The sequence below is a fragment of the Strongylocentrotus purpuratus genome, unplaced genomic scaffold, assembly GCF_000002235.5.
Source record: "Strongylocentrotus purpuratus isolate Spur 01 unplaced genomic scaffold, Spur_5.0 spur5_scaffold_11, whole genome shotgun sequence".
Taxonomy (NCBI): Eukaryota; Metazoa; Echinodermata; class Echinoidea; order Camarodonta; family Strongylocentrotidae; genus Strongylocentrotus; species Strongylocentrotus purpuratus.
The window spans coordinates 3,378,577-3,397,370 of NW_022145596.1; positions in this window are offsets into that span (position 1 = coordinate 3,378,577).

Consider the following 18,794-nt stretch of genomic DNA (forward strand, 5'->3'; position numbering starts at 1 on the left):
CTCTTGCTTGCTCGAGAGGGCGTGGCTTTCCCCATGTTACCGTCATAGTTCATTCGGTGAAGAAAAATACATTTATATGAGTTATAGTAGGCATATGGGGTTGTCATATTAGTAACAAGTATACATTTACAGAAATACACTTCACCCAACGTCTGTGTAACTCATTAGGATAATTTTATAATTCCGACATGGGCTTGGAAATAATACTATTGTTATGATCACTGTTTTTTGTCGGTAGAATGCTTTAGAATGATCTCTGTCCCTCTCTCAAATTCTTCTCTTTGACTATGTCCCTTGTCTGTAATCTTTATTTACAACCCTTTCAGCTTTTTTACTCTCTTTTCTCTCTTTCTTTTTCTCCTGCCCCTGTATCATAATATTCAATTTCATTTTCTCTCTTTTTGAAAAAATATTCTACTTATTCTGTAACTGCTCGGAGTCTTTTGTTAAACATAAAGCACGTAGTTTCACCTAAAGTACCCAAGGACCTTTTTATTTTCCTGCGCTCATGTACTCCAAAAATTGAAGAAAACCACTGAAGTGGAAGTTAGTGATGGAAAAGTAGCGCTCTTTCCAAACTTTTTTCTATCTTCTAACGATTTTCATATTCCCCCTACGTCTAATACAATAAGTTCAAACAGATAGAAGCAATTTCCGCCGCAGGTAGGGAGTTAATCAAAATTTCTACTAGACCATTCTAGCCCTTGTCATTGTGACTCTATACGCATGAATGCATTCTATACATCAGCAAAACCTTCTATCGACCTTTTTATTTTTTACTCATACTTTGGGGAAAGAAGAGAAAATATATTTCAAACTGAAAATGGCAGTTGTGGAAAGCTTTACAAAAGAGCGCGAGGGACTGAGTGAAATGACGACGGAGTTTTGTAGGTCTCCCTGCTGAATACTGCATTATGAAGGTTGAAAAAAGACACACCTCTTATTAGATTGCCAGTCCAAGGTCGGTCTCACTCAACTTTCTTTTGCCTCAGTATCATTCTCGCAAATGACTTATTTTTTACCTCTTGTCATAATTACATTTGATTCGAAGTACACTTCTTTAACCGTGTGGTCATAAATTGGCATAAAGGAAAGTACAAATCAACCATTTTGCTTGTATTTGCAAGGAAGCAAATATATACTCTTAATTAGTACTACTTTGTGGGAATGAGGGCATGCGGTACAAGGAACAATATTTCCGGGGGGAAATAACCAAGTCGTTTTGTTAAGTTTGTCGCTCAACCAGAGCGCGAACTTTATATTAGAGAACATTTATGATACCAATCAAAACGAAGAATAGCGTGGTGATATACAGATCAACAACTACCACCAAATCTTTGGTAAAGCATATTTCATTTTTTAAATCGAAAAATTACAAACATATATAGCCTATCCATATATATATTTTCAAATTCTTAGTTCAGTTTATATTCAGTGTTAATTTAATTTTTCATCAGGTAAATAAGCTCTTGAACTTAATCAAAATGTTTGATTAAAATTAGAGCAAAAACGTTTTGTATTTATTAAAATCAAAGCCATCTTATACCTTGTATGTTATCTCTATTTTTCCCCTAAAACTTAAAAAAAAAATCACTCATCTAAGTGTTTAAACTATATTCATTATATTATGGATTCTTTTGTTTTTTCTTTCGTTTTGGTGCAAAAGTGATGGAAAAGAGATGGATTTTGTGTTCATTTACAAAAAGCAAATGTACTAATATATTTGAGTATTAAGATACTATGCATATCACACACGCACATTTTGTGAGTGTGTGAATTACATTGAGCTATACAAGATTGGTCATCTTGGTAATCTGAATTACATGGAGATGCAATATATATATATATTAATTTAAGATGATTGATTTCAGATAACTGCCAGAAGAGTAGAAAAGAATAAATCACTGAAAATAAATAAGAAGGTTAGATGGAGAGCAGAAGAGAGGAAGAGAGAAGAAAAAAAGGGGGAATGTGGAAAAATGGAGGGAGGGAGGGAGAGGCTGGGGGAAAGGATGAGAAGGGGGGGGGGGGGTAAACAGAGTCAAACAAGAAAAACGCGCGCCCAAAACCCATATTATTCAGAGACCAAGAGTTTTGTAAGAGGGAAACAATCCGTTTGGACGTGGTAGCACTATCTGCTAATGACATCGAGTAATTTACTAAATTGATTTTTATTTCTCATGTAAATAACGTCTCTATTTTGGGGCAAATAAAGTGTACCTTGGAGAATTACAACAGAGAGGGGGGAGAAAGAAAGAGAGAGAGAGAGTTGTTCTTGGACGTCCGCATGAATGGGTGCCCCACATGACGTTAGAAAGCTAAGCGAGCTAGCTAGGGTAGGCCACTGACTCACTAAACTAACATAACGTTGGAATAATTGGACTATGGTTGCTGATCACGAAATTGCTTCATCTAATAAACTTTACTAAAATTACATTTTTTTGTGTGTGTTGATTGATAATTCTAAGTATACCTTGTAGATAACCTGGCTAAAAGTGTAGTGAGTGCCATTGTGATATAATTAGAGTCGTGATTATTGAAATAGATACTGAAAACTAGATTAAGACTTTTATTGACGTTGTTAACACGTTGCTGACGCGCAGCCGTACAAATGAGTTATTAATCTTCAATTATTTGTATATTACATGTGAAGATATGCTGCTAATATAAGCGGACTTTGAGAAAGTGGGGGGGGGGGTGGAGTAATACAATTATAGAGATCAAAGAAAGATGAAATAAATGCATTTTATCCTTGTTCATATTTATAGAAAACAGTAAAATCGAGAAAATTACACCACTTTATATAATCCATGTAAGTCATATTAATATCATATCAAAATCGTATATTGATTTTCAAGTTAAGTGATGGGGATAGGACTCAAACTAAATTTATTTCCTTGAAAATAACATTCAAAGTCATGGGAAAATTGTCTCATGAATAAGATTTTCCTTATATTGTCAACCTCATAATGCAGACAGGCTATTCTGAAAACCTTTTTAAATCCAGTGTTTGAAGAATAAAGTGCTTTGCTTTAGATCATACGATCCAATGCTTCCCAAACACATATCTTTTATTTTTCTGGAGTATGTCTATATTTTACGAAAGTCAATGGCTCCACCGTGTTTATTCGTGGAATTGTGCCCTCTTTCATTTGGTGATATTAAGCGTGATGATATGCAAACAGGGATGTTATATCATTGCTTTTTACGATGAGTAGGTAGAACTTTCATGCATAGACGAGAAGGTGTGATGTATCGAAAACAAACATTGATCTCGCAGTCTCAAGCGGTTGCTAGGCTTCATCGCACGCCCAGCTCTGGCGGTCGCCGCCAGCAAGGTTCCCGCTGTCTCGCTATTCCCCATAGAATCAAAAAGAGGAAAAATTATTCTCAGAGCTTTTAATCTAAACCCGATTTTACGCAGTTTTGCCCCAACTTGTGTACTCGCTTGTGGTAAAGCGGGGAATACACAGCCTCAGTGATTACTTAAAATGGGGAAAATAGTCCCTCGTGGGATAAGAACGCATTTACCCATAGCAGTGGTTAATATCCAGAAATCAGAGGATTTCATTTAGAAAAAGAAAATTAAAAAAAAGAGGCATACCCGAACTAATTATCAAATTACATAATGGTAAAAGATGCTTCATTTTACGAGTCTATCATGTTATCACGCTTTCCATTAATCAAACAGTTCATCCTTTTATCTGTTTTGGAAATTGTTTTATAATATATTTAATTATATTGTATAAATAAATAAATATATATATATGGGCACTTATACAAAATGTATTCTTTTTTACTTATCAATACAGAAATAATAAATATATAATGAATTTATTATTCATGTTTCATTGTAATTGTATTACTCTTGATGATGAATTTGAAATCTACAATTTCCAGATTAAAAGAATCGTAATTGCAACGAATCAGTTGGAAATTATTTTACAATTTTTTACCTTAGAGACGTAGTCTTTTTTTCAACACGACATTTTAACAATCATTTATAAATATACAATTTTTGATAGTACCACTTTTACATCAAAAATGCCAAACGTAATGTAGGCTGTGTATCGAAAACATGAATCTCCCTTAGTTTGATAATGCTTTAATTTTATCCATAATTATTATTGTGGAGCGTGTGTGCAGCGCTTTGTAACTGCAAGGAAAAGGCGCTATATTAAATATCTTATGGATTGGATTGGATGATAAGCGGACATATACCTCTTATTTGTTTAGGTTAATCATAGTCTCAATAATAATAATAATATTGAGCTAAAGGCTGTGTGGCTTCTTATATACCTTTGCTGGAAAATAATGTAAGCTATATTATATCGTTTTTGGGATCGCGGGGATTCACCTTCAATATATTCTCATCATAATTCGTCACGGAACCATTTTAATACCGTCATAGTTCATGTTCAAAAAGAGAAATAATTTAATAGGAAGATTATTGTTTTGCCTTTCCCTTTCCTTTGTCGCAATTTTGGATGATTAATTGAATAGATACCCACCAACAAAGACATTTTCCGGGCAGTATAATCAACAACAGTTTAGCCAGTTTATGGTTCATTAAACACCCTCAATACCTCCTGATTAATCAAAGCTAGGCAATCGGAGCGGATTATTAGCGCAAAAATGATTAATCTTCTCTCCGTCTCATCAAATTCATTTCCTCCAACTGCGTTGTTTGAGTCAGGTACATTTTCATCTCTCCCCTCTCTCTCTCTCTCTCTCTCTCTCTCTCTTTCTCTCGGCTTCCTCCCTCTGAGCTGAGTCTATGGGTGGGACTTCACGTCATCTTAAGCAGAGGGTAATTACGTAGATTACCCCAGTCTGTTCGGCCACCTCAAGCTCTTACTCCTTCGAAGAAACATACTCCACCACTAATGAATTAAATTTAACACCAGAGACTCCCCCTTCCCTCATTGCGTCCCTCCGCTCGTCGACGGAATAAGACGCATTCTATCGGAGTGCGCGACGGGATGGTATGGGAGAGCGTATGATCGGAGTTAGTCACCCCAGTGAAGCAGCGTCTTGCATTCAAGCGTGATCACTTGATGTATCACTCGCAATACCCATTCGTCAAAATTAAATTCTCTTTATCTAAACAAACGACAGACACGCGCACACATGTTTTCCATGCAGTGTAGAAATGGTGCAGTTTTGTTTCCCTTCATGGGATATTGATGCCTGTTAGAATGTGTGGTATGCATAATTCTGAACGAACGACTCAATTCATTTTCTGACAGCATATTATTATCTGTACCAATAACAAAGGTTTAAAAAAATGAAATTAGAAAGTTACAGTAGAAACAATTATAGAAATGTACTATCATTTGACGCAGAGTATAATTATTATTGAGTTTATCGACTTGTGAATATTAGCGTAATCATAAAACAAGATGATAATCACAAATTTTGAGCATTTTTGATCAATTTTACAACACATTTTTACATCATTATCAGAGCAGAAAGTGTTTTTTTAATAAAAAAAAGTGTTCTAGATTTAAAATGAAAAATAAGTACATTTTTTTAATAATTGATACAACCTAAGGATTTTCCACTATCCAAGCTCCATTCAGACAGCAAGTCACAAACAATATAGGAAAACTTATAATCAAATGACAATGACGAAGTATACAAAAGTTAATTATATATTTCATTCTAGCATGAACCCCGTGTTGATATTGTGTTCCATGATTTCCCGCAAATAATTAAAATGAAAAAAGAAGAAGAGAAATAAGAAAAAATAAGAACAAAGCATGATGATGAATTCTTCAAGAAAATATCTAAACAATTTTGTTTTCTTCATGAATAGCCTTCTAATATCATCGTGTTTTTCCACCAATAAACCCCTTTTCCACCTGCACAACCCCTCCATAAAAAGCATTGTTTGATGAAACAAATAATTTCAAATTGAAACGGAGCTGTTTTCACAGAAGTGACAATCTTATTCAACCTCTGTTTTTATCCGATGATATTTTACATAACTGTATAACTGTCCAGCTGAAATCAATAACAAAATATCAATTTTTGAATCATACATTTTGCATATTTCGACGAATCGCTTTTTTTTTATTCAAATATAAATGTGTTTGGCTTATATGTCGATTCATTTAAATATAAGATTGTCTTTTATTTCTTTGATATCTGGATCTTAAAATTCAAATTCTGTTTCCAAATGGCAGGTGGACACTCTCAGCTTTCAGCTGCAGTGTCATCTCCTGAAAGTGCAGGGGGAGGAAAATGACGAAACGGTGAAAAGGTAGAGAGAGGGTGTAAATAGAACGATGTAGAGATCATGGAAAGGGGAGAATACAGAGAGAGAGAGAGAGAGAGAAATACACACTGAAAAAGATATTGAGCAATAAGCCATGGCGACGAGCAATAATCAAACAAGAGCTTTGACTTGCGCAGTTTGATACAAAAACAACTTGAAAATAGAAAGAAAAAAAGGCAAACAAATCACTAATGTGTCACTATGTCATCGTACTTTATAGGGGTTTATATTGTAGTACGTTTCCATTTTAAGCATACCTACGAATGTATAATATCAGAGGTGGGAGGGGGGAAATATGAAACAGTGATAAAGTTGCTCTTTCCAATAATCCTTATTGTAACTGCATGAGTATAATATTAATCAAGAAAATCACAATCTTACAAATCAAGATAATAACAATGAAAACAACTCAGAGAAAAATCTTGAAGGCCGAGGTGGTAGAGATGAAAGAAATGGGAAGGAAAGAAAAGAAATCTAAATGCGTGTACCGTGTACCCTCAACTTAAAATATTCATTACTTAATTGCCTTTTCAATTGTGTGCTGCTTGGGATTCTATCGAGGTTTTGTTGTTCTTTTAGGACGGTAGACTTGACTGCTGTACTGCCTAACTCTCCGCCAGTGCAATTTGTTTGATTAGAGAGGAGCAGTAACAATAATGTCAATCGTGGTGATTACTTTAGACCAATCAATATACACTGATTTGAATCTAGAGCTATTCAGAAATCCTGAGCTCTGATCATATAGCGTGTAACTCCTCCGTCTTCGAGTATTTTCTATTTCTAAGTAAATTAAATCGATGAAAGCTTGTGTTTGTTGCAAATGGTATATTTGTTGTTCGCATTGTAAAACCAGAATCCTTGGGTTTGACTTGGTATTACACTGATACTGATGTAAGTCCCTATAGACGGATGGATTGACATTACTTGAAAACGTGATTCTTTTTTAATCAAATCATATTTTTGGTCTACTTTGAAGTATATTTTCTTTTTAGTCTGTGTTAGTTTGCCATCTACTTTGATCATTCCCAGTGTGCACTAATCACTGCGGATTGATATTGATACTGTTTTACTATAGAGAACACTAAAATGAGCATCTTGATTTTTCTTTTCTTATTTGTCTTTTTCTTGTCTTTTCCTTTGCGTTTCCGTGTTGGTTCATTCATTTTTATGTTGCTTTAAATCAGAGACTGTTATATTATGACAGTGTTACAATTATTGATACTAATGTTTATATTTATGAGCTAAACTAAGTGGTTGAAATGTAATAATCACATCCTATTTTCATTTAAAAATTAAGCGTTTACATTTCCTTCCTTAAGTTCCTTTGTTTCTGATTTCCAATATGCGAATTTTTTAATGCCAATTACCTTTTCTTTTTGTCCATAACTTATGGAGAATTTTTTTATTTATTTCACTTCCTCTTGCCCTTAAGCGTTCATTTTTTAAATACTTCTCTTCGACATAATATAGATTTATAGTCCCCCTTTGTCTTTATTTTCAACGCATGGTTATCAAGAACTTATCATGAAGGCAAAATAACCCCGCTGCGATTTTCTGAATATTTCTAGAGCTTAGCAAATTTGTAGCTGAATAGCTATGCGTGTCAAACACAAATATGATCGTAATATCTGTTCGCCCTTTCTTCAGTCTTTTACAAGATGATAATAATCCATCTGATGGCCTTCTCTAGGAGGATTTTATGGAGAGTCACGTTTTCTAGGATAAAACCAACGCCTTTCCTCATGCTCACCCTGAAGCATTAGCATAAACCCGTGCCTCCATTGAGTCTTAAAAGGGGGAACTTAAGTGGAAGGGGAACACCCCTCCCCGATTTTGTCTTTCCAGTCAAAATGAAAAGCAACATCGTAGAATTGCCATTATTCTTTGAGCTAGGGTTATACATCAATTAATGAATGTTTTGACGATCAATCATTTCCATTTTGGCTTTCAGATAGAGCCACTATCATCATTCCTGCCGCCAGTGTTTATATCTCTGACACTTTGATGTTCGGCTATGCCCCCAGTATATAGCGGGATGTATTTTGTGGGCATATGCGACAGCGATGGTCTGGCGTGGCTAGGCAGCTCGCCTAGCTATGGTGACACAAGGACCGCAGAATTCTGCTTAAATCAAATTATAGAGCCTTGCGATGAATAGGCCCCTTTCCATGCCATTTTTGTTTATCCCCTCTTCACATTTTTATTCACCTCTCTCTCTCTCTCTCTCCCTCTCTCTATATCTCTCTATCTCCTCTCTCTCCTTTCTGTCACTCCATATTTATCTTATACGTACCCCCCCCCCGCCTTCTTCGTGTCACCCCTTCTCTCACTTTCTCTAAATCCATCTTTCATTCTTGTCCATCTCCCTTATTTCCTTGTCTTTTTCCCCTTCCTATATTATTGCCATTTTTTTTTTGTAAACAGCGACAACGTCACTCATTAATGTTGTGGGCAGAACTGTACTGCCATGGCCTTAGGTCTATACAGCAATATAAAAGAGTTGATGAAAAAACGGTTGGAAAAGAGGAATACAGAAATAGGAAAAGACAAACGAGAACAAGAGATTAGAGAACTAAATGTTGAACTTTACTTTTATTTTTATCATGAAAGTTCAATTATATTCAATGTACACTATTTTGTATTGCATATAGTATGTGTGCGCGTGTGTGTGCGTGTGTGCGTGTGCGCGTGTGTGTATGTGAGGGTGTGTTTGTGTGTATGTTGTGCTGTGTACGGTATGTGTGTTGACTAGTTAAGGCATTGAGAGAAAACAAGGTGGACGGACAGAAAGATAAAGCCAAAAATAAAAGGGGACGCAAGCGTAAAGATAGAGTGTGATAGTTTTGTATGTATGATTTTTGACTATTTCAACTTACATAACTTTGAATCGTGAAAACAAAATGTCGAAAATGTTGACTTTGGATTAATGGATAACCAGCAACAAGATTCCATAGATTGTCGTCAAAATTGAATGATGGATAGATGTTTGGAAGAAATTCACGAAAGTACTTTTAAAAAGAAAAACCTATACAGAAAGGCTGGTAAGTCAGGCTTTTAACTATATACCGTCGAGCACTCGATCAGCTACCGTCCTGGAAAAATAGAAAAGTCAATATATCTTGCAATGATTAATATACATGCGGATAATGTTATATGATCTGTAAAATGATGTGAATTCTGTGGTGAAATGGAAAATAAAGAAAAAAATTCTCACTCTAAAACTAATCAGAGAAAGTGAAATAGTGAGGAAAACTTGGAAAATAGGGAAAAGTGAGAAATCGTTCGTCCATTTCCTTATATAGTTATATTTGTTTCTTTTCTTTAGAATGACGTGTGCAAGCCTTAGGAATCATCAGTTCCATCTTTGTCTTGCTTGTGTTGACTCCATCCTCCTGCCGTAAGCAAGGATTTAAATCGAACCAAAAGGACAAGGAAATACTGAAATCTATATTGCCAAGCAGGGAAAAGGAATAAGTGAGAGAAAGAAAGAATCGGGCCGAAAATATTAGGTTCCTTTAACTGTCAACGGTGAACGACAAGGAATCAATTTGGTGAAGAAGTTTGTTTCATGTACTTGATAGATATGGCTTATTGACTTACACGTAGGGAGAGAAAACGAAATCAGGCGAGTTGGTCGGGAAAATTGGAAATGGAGATGATGGAATTCATCATTTTGCTGGGTTGCTGTTTTGTAAATTGTACAAATCATCGTCGATGTTTTCGATCAGTTTTCAGGCATCGGAGAGCTCCAGGGGAAATCAGAAAGATACGTTCAAATTTTTTTTTTCTTTACTCGCCATTTTTACTCTTGCTCTATGATTGTTATCATCGTGATATCACACTGTTAAAGGTCGAATCGATTGCTGACCATAAGGGAGACACTTTATCCGCTGTTGAATCAAAGTGATGGGGATCGTAGCCTAAAAATAGGGGCATCCATGCCATTAGCGACACCAAGGGGTGGGTGCACCATCTCAAGGAGTGGAATAACTTATTAACCCGCATACTCATCCAAGTGGAAAGAAATATCTGGGGTTATTTTGTATCTACTTATTGACATATTTGGAAAAACAGAAAAAAGGGAAACTCAATATCTTTAAAGTTATTATTTGGTTGCAGAATTCATCTGTTTTGCGCCTACGTACAAACACATTTGCCTCAACAGTTAAAGAAATGCGTTTATTTCAGCACTATATACAAGGCATTGTACATCGGCAATGTTTTGCATTTTTAATTCTAAAGACATGGTAGATATTACTGAATTGATTAGAATGTTGTGATGATAATAAATTCCACTACCATGTCCAAATTCATCCCCTTCTACCTGCGGATTCCCCACTCCATCGCTAGTTGGTTGTGTGGAGAGGAGCACACCTCCATCTTCCGCATCCATTCACATCGCTTGATGAGGCAACATCAAACTTCTTGACATAAGAAGGTCTCCATCACTCTCTCCCCCTCCCTCTCTCTCTCTCTCTAACACCATCTCTCCTTCACAATATCTTATGATTATTTATACTTTTCGTCTCGATGTTCATGCTGTTGCGCAATACATTTTATTTTTTAAATATTTGTGCATGCCCCTATTTATTCCCTTTGTCTCTCTCTCCCTCTCTCTCTCTCACTCAGTTACTCATTGTTTCCGACTCATTATGAATGGAACACTGTTCATCTGCAGCTATAACTATCATTATTCCATCCCCTTTCTTCCACACCCTCGTTCGTTCCACTTTGTTCTCCCAAATCATTCTCCACCACAATTCTCCCGTTTTCTCACTTGAAATACTCTCCCTCTCTCTCTCTCTCTCTCTCTCCCTTTCTCTCTCTCTCTATCTCTCTCTCTCTCTCTATCTCTCTTTCTCTCCCCCAGTACCCCTTCCATAACACTGCCCCCACTCCCTACCCATTTTCATACCTCTACGTCTATATGCATCCTCTCTCCCTCCACCCAGGGAAATTTCCCTGCATCCATCCATCCATCCATCCATCCATCCATCCGTCCATCCATCCATCAATCGCTCCAATCGGCGCTGAATTTTCCACACCATCGAGTTGTCAAGGAGGCGTGCATCATCAGGAGAGAGAGGGAGAAGAAGAGCAGGTGAGAAAACGTCTGGAGGAGCGGGAGAGAAAGTGAAGAAGTGCGAGGGAAGATGTTAGGTTGTCATGGCCGAGTAGAAGCCATCCTCATAAAGATAAACAATCAAAATTCGTTCCACGACAAATTTTCATCTACTAATATCTTCTCTCCAAACGATGCATGCATAAACATAATAATTAAAATGAAACGTGACATTACTGCGTGTATGAGGGATGCCAACCTGATGATTATATGTGGCAATCCTAAAGTCTAAACGGTTGTACAAGTCTCTATGTTCATATTTGTGTTGAAGCTCATGATATCAGCATGATGACAGAAGCTGAACGAGCTACAGAGTGTTGAAATATATGAACGATCAGACAAGTAATGAGTTCAGCAACCTTCTTGAATATCAACAGTTAAAATATAAGTTACATTGAATGAAATTTCTAAAAACATTACAATAAATTCACACGAAAAGTTATTACAGGGGTTAGCCGTTATTAAAATTCATGTTGGGTAGAAGCTGAAAGATAAGAGAAAAGAGAAAAAAAGGGCTTTCGAAATATGAATAAAGAATACGAACATTAAATTGGTACTTATTATATTAAAAGCGATTTCTGTTAAAGTGATAAAGGGTTAGTTCTGGAGCTCAACTATAAATCGAACTAAAGCAACTCTTATTAAAAAAATGTCAGTGTAAATACAAATGCGTTGAGTCTTAAATTATTTTAACGGACAATTAACGAGAAGAATATGCTTCATTTTCCTCTGTTGCTCCTCGCCTGTGGAATTCCCTCCCATCATTTATTCGCGAAATTGACAACCTGGACCACTTCAAAGTTTTACTCAAAGCTCACATCTTCCTTTAGACATTTAAATGCTAATTTTATTGGAGGAGCTGGCGCCTTTGAATGTTTTCTGAAACATATGGCGCTATACAAATGCTGTTCATCATCATCATCTTCATGAGATTAAGGACGGGATTTGCTTTGTATTTTTGTGTTTAATATCGGGCAATCGAATTTACATGTTTAATTTCGGATAATTAAATTTTCTAAATCAGTCGACAAACAAGCATTTCAGTTTCGTCGTAGAGATGCTGTGGTCTAGTAGATACGTCGTCGAACTGTAGATCACATGGTTCACGGTTCGAGTCCCGCCGCAGCACTACCGTCCTTTGCAAAGACATTGATCTACATGTACATTAGAGGAGACGCCATGGCTCAGTGGTAGAGCAGTGGCCTCGAAACCGTGAGGTTCCGGGTTCGAAACCAAGTCGATGTGCTAGTGCCCATTGGTAAAGCATTAATCCTCATTACCAAGTGCCTCGGAGAGGACTTAAAGCCGTAGGTCCTCTGGTCACCTACTAACAAGCATACACATGATTTCTTAGCAGTCTGGTAACAACAGACCTTCAAAATTAAATTTGCCACTCTCCAGCCAGGTGTTTAATGGGTACCGTTAGGAAGGAATTCCTTGAATGTTGTGGGCCCCGAAAACGATAGCCTGTAGAGCCGGGGTAATATTGAAACGCCCTGAGCACCTTGCGTTGATTTTTGCGGTATAAAAACATCCAATATTATCATTATTATTATTTGCGTGTGGAGTCATTGATTGGGGTTAAATAACACTACATGGTAAAACAAAAGAAGAAAATCAGAATATTAACTTAAATGCACAGACGATATAAATAATAATAAAACAGAAGTGAAAATATGATAATTGAGGAGAATAAGAATCAATCAATCGGTGACAAAAGGGAGAGCAAAGGATGGTATAACTTCATTGGGATAAAGGGAAAACTTAAAATGCGACAAGAAAGAAACAACAAGCTAAAACAAAATAGAGGAAAAAAAGAGAAACACAGAAGGAAAATGAAAGACAAAAAAGAAGTACATACCGATTTAAACTAAACAATTTAACAACTTATATAGTATCCTGTAATGATTTGACCTATTTATAAAGATGATTATGGTGTAGACGATTGTTTACCGAGTCGTATTCCGAAGTGGATACGGGAAGTACTCCGGAAGGAAACGACGGAAGCCGAACAGGAAACGAATAGAGCCGAACAGGAAACGAGCTATTGAGCTGTCGGCATCGCCCGTTTCCCAATAGCTGGTAAAAGCTAGAGTTGGAATTAAGACGACAAGATATTTAAAGTGGTATTCCAAACGTGTCCACTCTCTTTAACTTTTCAATTATATTAAATTTGTATCAAAATGATTAAATATTATATAATCCCAAGTGAGAAATATACTTATATGATTTATTCAATGACCATAAAACGGAAGACCATGTGAGATAAGGATTTAAAACTGTTATTATCATGTCATACGCTTGACAGAGAATTCAAATTGACGAAACTTGGTTGGGTGTCACCGCTTTGGCATCGGCTGGTCCAAATTGATAATATTCGTTTTTAGATTGAATATAGTCTACAATAATTTTAAACAAAAACGCAAGGTGAAATACCTCTTTTACAAAAAAGAAAAGAAATATGAAATGGTCTATTGATGTATGGTTTGGGTAACTCTAGATAGATCTGATAATTTAAGTCTAGTCTGGGAAGCAAACTTTAAACCAGCCATCGGAATGGCCAGTTGCCGAAGCAACGGGTCAAACTCTGGCCACTGATTGTAAGTAAGCTGACCACTATACACCAATTAAATATATAGAAAATATATAGATTCATACAGGATTGAAAGGTGTGTGAACAATAATCAGGGGAAAAAAGAAACACGGAAAGAGACAAAAGATACAATACTAGTTAATAAAAGAATAAATGTCAAGTGGCGGAAGTATGACGGGTAGCGTAATAAAAATACAGAGATACCGATGTTAGAAAGAAAATTAAAGCATTTAAGAAAGGAAGAGAGAAAGATAAAGTAAGAGAGAGAGAGAGAGATAGAAAGAGAAAGAGGGGGAGAAAGAGAGCCAGGGGACATGGCCACTCCGGATGAGGAAGAGAGAGTGTAGGGACACATCATAGTATTAGGTCCTCTCGTTTGTACCTTCTCGGTATGTGCCGCGGGTTAAGGCCCTGCTTGACTTTCATCTTCCAATTTTCTCGATGGAGTTGAATAAAAGATGAGTTTATACACGGCGAGGGCATGTTGAACCGTTCAATCAAAACATACTCACCAATGTATCCTTGCAAGCAATCTTACCATGTCTATTGTAGGCGTATCCAGAGAGTGATAAACATGGGGAGGGGCGCTATGTTTATTAAGAGCCCCCACTTTTCTTTTTGGGAGGGTGCTTGAAATTGGAGGGGCTCCATCCCACTCTAGACATTGCTTCAAAAACGATATCTAACCCCGTTTTTCTTTGTTCTCGAAACTCCGTTGGTCATTTTCGAATCTCTTAAGGTATGGAAGGAGTCCAATAAAATAGAATACCTAGATATCGGACACACTAGAGGCGATGGGTTGTGTATCATCGCCCTCAGAGTATGAATACAGGTAAAGCATCCTACCTCAGAACCTCTTTGGTATTCTTTTCAGCACCTTGAGCCCGAGTTTTTGGCCTCCATTGTTTTAAGACGGAGATGCTAATGCTAAGTTTTAAAGACAAACATCTGAAGGGCATATAGGCAGGAAATCGATATGCATTTATGCTCATCAATATTGACCAGGCATTAGTTTGCGAAACAGAGAGATGGGGAGTTCAGAAGACGTAGCGACTGAAAAGACAAACAAAGCTAAAAGGAACCGAGACCGCCCAAAACCGATGCGTGTCTTGGCAAAGATTGACCAATATTTGACATGAACCATGGAGGACCGAAACCACTTTTAACAATCTAATTATCCCTCACGTTCTATGGACAATATGGCTCCAAAAAAACGAATCCATTGTTTCAATGATAACACTAGAAATAAATAATACAAATTTTTCTGATATGCCGCCTTATTTAATTTAGATATTTTAGGTTTGTATTTGCATTTACTTCTTTACACCCAGTTCAAGCTTAGAGCCAATAATATAATGTTGTTTTTAAAACCTGTAGAGACGTTTCTTGTGGAAGGGTTAGAGTGATTTTTTCTGAAAATATCCCTTTTTTTTCTTCTTTCAAGTGAGTGTGACGTGATGAAGATTGGTAAAGAAATAAAAAAAACGGTTCCGTAATTGATTTGGTTTAAATGCCGCTGGATATTATTTGATAATCATCTTAATTGAACAACGATTATGAGAGAGCGAAACATATGGTTGCCGATAAACAAAATATACGATCGAATAGAACTCCATACGGAAAATCGGAAGAAGAAGAAGGAAGAGACGGAGCGATTGAAATGAAGACGAGTTTGGAACAGTAGCCGCTCGGGTTGGTCTATTAGAATATTCATTTTATCCGGCGATATGTAGGGGAATTAGATTAAAGCCAGCCCGGTTAACGGTCGCTAACATGTCTCGCCATCTAACCAAATTCTCCCTTCGACAAGGTGTTAATCGCTCTTCGAAACCTGGAGAACGCTTTCAATTTGTTAAAGATGGAGTGAGGGGACAGCGGTATATACTCAGGGCAGCAATCAGGCCCTATACACCTCCCGAGTTTGAGGATGAAAACGAAGCGATGGAGGAGGAGGAGGAGGTATCGCTGAGCGTCTCTCGCGCCCAATCCGAGCATTGAAATGGATCACACGTCCAAAATCAATCAACAAAAGTAACTTGGGGTAAAATGTAACACCGTTCGATGGCCTCAAGCCCGGGAAATCGCACACCCCCTCCCAACCGTGTAGTAGTACACATACCCTCCAATAGACACCCTTTTCGGCTTTATTACTATTTGGTTCGCCGGGATGGATGCCCGCATGCATCCATGCCAGAGTGGCACTAAAACGCCAGCAAGACACTATTACTATAATAAGTAAGAGTGTCAAATCTCGGTCCTTTAACAGTCCGTTTAATCCTTTGACTACTTACCGCTGTAACTGCATATTTATTTTGGTTTGTTTTCTTGGGGAGGGGGGTGGGGGCTCTGTATGTTTGGGGTGACAGTTTCATTTCTATTGTTTGGTCGTCTTCTTTTGAGGGTATCAAAACATTTAATCTAGTATTATTTTCTTTCTTTCATCTTCCTATTTACTTTACCTCCTCCTTTACTTCATACATTTTGTCAGATTAATCCTCATCTCTTGTGTCAGTTCATCTATACCTCCGCTTTTCTTTCATAAAGAGACATGCATGATAATGACACATAATTTGAAGTGTTTCGGATTTGCGCTGAAACCAATAATAGGGGCACACCTGCAATAATCCTACAACATAGCGAATAGGAACCCTTCCTGTAAGTATTTTTCATACGCCAGGTGAAGATGGGAAAGCATTTAATTTTCAAGAGAGGGGCAGTCGAAAATGTATAATTCATAAGCACATTATACGTTTGTGATGTTCTCTGACAGACTTTGTTGCTCCATATTTGTCTTGCTTATAGCCACCATAAAGGCTATTTACTGAATTTTGCTATGATTATATGATTAAAGCTACTTAAGTTGCTGTAATAGGTATAGAATAATTTCATTCTTACATGTTTTTTGATGAATTTGGAAACATAGATTTACATCTTAAAGTCTCATTGATTTGCTTTTTGCCATAAGTATAGAAAGGCGAAATGGGGGGGGGGGGGGGGGGGGGGGGAGGGGGTAGTTGATTGTAGTGTCGATTTATCGATTCATGTATGAATCTGATTGAGCGGGCAAACTTGACATGGTATGATTGGGGCGGCATCAAGCTCAGGGTCGGGCTACATACGATGAAGGGCGGCAAACACACTATATACTACCGACAGGGAATCATATACCTTCTATCTACTCATACCACGCATTCATCATCTATAACTGAATTATATAAATTAATATTGCCTTCCCGGCTTATGCACTTTCTCTCACGGTCGCATCATGAGATGGATGAGCTTCAAAGATCGATTGAGATGGAGCGAGGGAGATGAAAAAAGAAGTACATGAATGAGAGAGAAAGAGAGAAAGAGAGAGAGAGAGAGAGAGAGAGAAGAGATCGAGAGATAGATAAAAGAAAGAGAGAAGATGAGAGAGAGAAAGAATATTAGGGAGAGAAAAAGAGATATATAGATAGGAGAATGATAGAAGATGAGAAGAGGGATGGAATGATAGAGAGAGAGAGAGAGAGAGAGAGTGTGAAATTGAGAGATGAATAGAGGAGGATGAGAAGGGAGAAGAGAAATGGAAAACGTCAAGGGTTGGAGAGCGATGGGAGATAGATAGAAAGATAGATAACAAAAAGATAGAAGGTGGGGAGATAGAGAGAAAGATAGAGAGTAAGTACAACAGCTACTACAACGACAACAATAACAAAATTAGAATAACTTTTTAAAGTAAGAAACAGTTTTGTAATTTAAGAAATTTAAAAAATAATGTTTAGTTTCAAACATATATTCCAGAAAGATCGACAACCGATCAACATAAAGATTAATACTCAGCGATGTACAGTATATACCTTATTAGATTAATGTCCGTTGAGACAGACAGTAATAACTTTCTTTTCAACCATCTACAAGAAAAGAGGGGCTAAAAGCATTGGAAGAGATAGACAATGCGACATAAAAGAAATGTAAAGCATGTGCAAAATAGAGTTTTAAAAAGTCATAAGCGTAAAAGAGAAGAATTTTGATGGTAAAATCAGTAAATGAGTAAAAAAAAAAAATTATGAAGAAAGAATGATGGAAAGAAGCAGACATAAAGGTCTGTGGGTAGGATCATGGGATGGACAGAGGAAGAAAGGGAGAAGGAGAAGACAAGAAAAGGAGAAAGATACCGAGAGACCGAGAGAAAAGTAAAAAGGAAAGAGGATAGATGAAGACAAGGAGATGAGTTGGAGAGTAGAGTGTTGGTAGAGTTGATACAAATTAGCGGAGGCCTGGGGGATGGCGGTTCGGCTGAGAAGCCATCACGTAGGATGTTGTTTTGGTGAAGGGGTGTCCGCCATCACGCCATCATCCCTCGGAGAATGGAGAACGAGAAGGAGGAGGAGGATGAGGGTGATGAGGCCAGGCCCAAGGCATCATCGATCGTTCTTTAATAGGTGCATAAACGCGTGAAAGGAGTGAGAAGGGAATGGAACCACCTCGAGGGATAGAATTGAATGTCCTTCTTTCCCCCTTCCCATTTTTCACGGTTTTGTTCATTTTGGGGTTTGTATAGTCCAGTCTTTTCATTGTTTTGTTTCATGCCCTGTGAGATGGCGATTGGGATGGGTCACCCAGTCGATTCAGATAATGGCAAGGTGATGAGAGGGCTGGCTGACCATCGATGATGTTGAGCATCATGACGATGATGGAGATGGTGATGATGATGATGATGATGATGATGATGGTGATGGTGGTGGCGGTGGTGTTGGTGGTGATGATGATGATGATGATGATGGTGGTGGTGGTTATGGTGGTGGTGGTGATGATGA